At 42.1% G+C, this 3,444-nt stretch overlaps 1 long non-coding RNA gene across 2 annotated transcripts; it reads left to right on the top strand.

The window, feature by feature from the left end:
• The first annotated feature begins 831 nt into the window (after window positions 1-831).
• LOC123078270 (uncharacterized) lies at window positions 832-3,235 on the top strand. 2 transcript variants are annotated; one of them, XR_006437296.1, is made up of 3 exons: window positions 1,008-1,477; window positions 2,533-2,817; window positions 2,973-3,235. It is a non-coding gene; the product is annotated as an uncharacterized lncRNA (long non-coding RNA). The 2 variants fall into 2 exon arrangements; XR_006437295.1 differs by lacking the exon at window positions 2,973-3,235 and having other exon boundaries at window positions 832-1,477; window positions 2,533-2,869.
• The last annotated feature ends 209 nt before the right edge of the window (window positions 3,236-3,444 follow it).

Consider the following 3,444-nt stretch of genomic DNA (forward strand, 5'->3'; position numbering starts at 1 on the left):
AACCAGGTGCGAGGGCGGCGCGGTGGCAAGACCCGGGCGCGGGTGGCACCGAGGTCAGATCCACGCGAGGGGCCGGTGCGGGGGCCGGATGCAGGCGATGGGAGGCAGGAGGTGTGACGGAGCCAGGGGCCGGGGCGGGAGGCGCGCCGGAGTTAGGCGGCCAGCTTCGGAGGCTCGCTGCTCCAAATTTGTAAGGATGATGCTAACAAAATGATAAAATAAAATGTCACTAAACTTTTTCTTAGAAATGGTATTCTGAAGACCTCATCAAGGGTGATGCCAGAGTTGGCAACATCCAGTTCACATCCAAATATGGTACAGATCTTGGTGTATGGCCAACCAAACAATCGGATGAAGGATAATGTCTTGATTGAGATTAGTATATTGGTGTGAGTTATTGAAAATTTCTCACTGAGTGCAATATGCATATCACATTCGATGTCAAAAGAAAACACGTGAAAAGGCACTATGCATTAACCTTACACAGGATAGATCGAGAAACAAATTAACCCAGGTTATTCGACTGCTCCAATTAGCGGTTCGTAAAGAAAAATCAATCAGGAATTTGAGGCCCACACATGGGTAAGGAAAAAAAATTCCTCTTTACCGCACCAACGCAAAGGCATGTTTATAACTTTTATAAAACTAACCTAGTCGAGCTGGACCTAAGGGCCACCCTACACGAGCTACACTCTGCACCTATTTCATAGATCGTCCCTCATAGTCCAACTTGCTTTTAATTTTATTTTTTCCAGAATGCATTAACATTCTCTTTTTGAAAAACACGGACATTTTCTTGAATCATAACCTTTTTAAAGTTACAAACCTTTTTAACATGCAAACACTTTTAGAATTACATGAACGTTTTTAAAAAGGGTTATTTTTTTAGAAAATGTGAACGTACATGTCCTCTTTTATGCATGTGTGGCGTGCCCCTCTCACCCTCTCTCTCTTCCCGCGACCAACACTTCTTCTGGTCGGCCCCACCACTGAAACAACATATTTTTTTTCTTATTTCCTTTCCTTTCCCTTACCTTATCTCCTCAACTCTTCTAGTGGGCTCAGTTTGAGCTCAATGAGGCGTTTCCCACAAGATGAGATGGTGAGATGCAGTCCGCCGTCTAGGGCCATCGCCGTCGCTAGCGACAAGTAGGGGTCTGTTCCCATGCCTATGCTCCCCTCAATTCGTGCTCGGAAATGATTCACACAAGATGAGATGCGGTGTGCCGTTCGAGGTCGTCGCCGTCGCCGGAGGCAAGGCGATAGCTATTGCGGGTAGCACCGCTTGCGTCCGGCGCGCCTATGCCCGAGCCTAAGCTATGGCAGCTGCTCCATGCCGCTGTTCCCCGCCAAACAACATCGTGTGCGCCGGGGGGGGGGGGGGGGGGGGGGGGGGTCAGCTGGTACCTCGAGACACAGCAGGAGCTCGTGCAGACTCGCTTGAAGTTTGGAGCTCGATGCAAGCTCACAGGCAGAGGTGAGTGCTACCTCCATATGTTACTTCATCTACCTGTAATTTCCCTTTCCTATAGTTCAAAGTGATGGAAACAGAGAGGAGAGGCAGAGTGTATGCACATATGCACGTACTGTAGTTTGACCTGCAGCTTCACTTTTCCATTCTTAGTTTTCAATCACACGAGCGCAAGACTACATGGAACTGGAAAACTAAATCATGGAGGAATAACCAGCAACTAATTGTATTCATATATATCTTTATTTGAGCATAAAACTATCAGTTAGCAGTTGGAATTCATAGAAATTATGGAAATCATGCAAAACTATACTATGAAACTTAATACACAATTATATTTTCTACAGGCTACCATCCTAAAACTGAGACATACCTTAGAACAATGAACAATGAGTATCAATCCAACTATACCTTTACAAGCACTCACTTAGTAGACGACAAGCATGGATGGTAATACAACTGCATTTTACACAAAATACTATTATATCATTGTAATGCATATAATACATACAAACTATTAAAACAAATTCAGAGGCTTCACCTCGTTGTCAGCCGTTAGTATAAAATGCTGAGATGACAAAAAATGGTAAAAAAAGGCTGAGATGACAAAACAAAAAATGTAGCTTGGAATATAGCTGAGAATATATAAATCTTAGATAATCAGTAAAATAAAATTGCAATTTTTTCTTGGACAAAATGTACCTTGTGGAAAATCATCTTAACTATAATTGATTATTGTCTCCCCTTGGAACTGCTGTACAAAACTTGAAGAAATCGTATACTATAGTGAAGCACTAAAGCACATGCATATACATGAGGCATGTTCGAAACATGAGGCCACTCCTTTCTATATGTATACGTGAGGCATGTTTGAAACTGATTTTGCTGATGTGCATGGCCGCTTGTGTGGCATGCCCGCGATTATCACTCCCAGAATTATAATATAATTCTGAAGGATTAATTTGCACGCCCACGGTCATCACTCCCAAAGCTATTTCTGTAATTTGCATGTCATAGATTAAACTCTTTGTTTGTTTTAATCTTATCTCCTCGTATGATAGGAGGGTCTAAAATTTGTAGATTCAAGGCGCAACAACTTACCTATGCATGATGAAGTGCCAGAAGCTGCTTCCATGCTCGAGAACACAGTTGATGCATGCTGATCCACAGAGAGAGCAATTTTCTATCAATCCTGATCTATTCTCATGTGATCTAGGGGGCAACATTGACAATGTAGTAGATGGGAAGGAGAAAGGATGTAGCCGGAAAGATATTTTGGCGATTATCTGTTGTTACACAAGAGAAAAAAAGTTTGTTTTGCTGATTATCTAGAACAAATTAGAGAGGTACGCTGTGTTTTATTGAGTCCAACTTCCATGTTGTGTTTCTCCTTTAACACGTGCACGTGGTTCCTCTTTTGATTGTGCATTCTCAGCTGCTAATTTTTGCTAGGCTATGTCCATCTAATGAGAGGCTTTCCTTCCTTTATTTTCTCTGCCAGATTTGAATGGTGTTTCCCAAAAGTCGGAATTGAACATCCCACGGGAATCCCTTCAATAATTTCCTTCAGTTAGAGATTTCATTGTTCCTCCTTCCTCCTTTGATTTAGAAGATGATCAGGATTTCCTTCATAATTTCCTAACGTATTTCTCTGCCAGAGTCACTTAAATTCTTTCCCTTCTTGGTTAATTTCCTTCCTTATTTCTCTGCCAGAATCACTCAATTCCTTCCCTTACTTGGTTAATTTTCTTCCTTATTTCTCTGCCAGAATCACTCAATTCCTTCCCTTACTTGGTTAATTTTCTTTCTTATTTCTCTGCCAGTCATTCAATTCATTCCCTTCCTTGGTTAATTTCCTTCCTTATTGCTCTGCGAGTCTCATTCAATACCTTCCCTTCCTTGGTTAATTCCTTCCTTATTTCTCTGCCAGAGTCACTCAATTCATTCCCTTCCTTATTCCTTGCATGCGTTCT

This window comes from Triticum aestivum, chromosome 3D, assembly GCF_018294505.1.
Source record: "Triticum aestivum cultivar Chinese Spring chromosome 3D, IWGSC CS RefSeq v2.1, whole genome shotgun sequence".
Lineage (NCBI taxonomy): Eukaryota > Viridiplantae > Streptophyta > Magnoliopsida > Poales > Poaceae > Triticum > Triticum aestivum.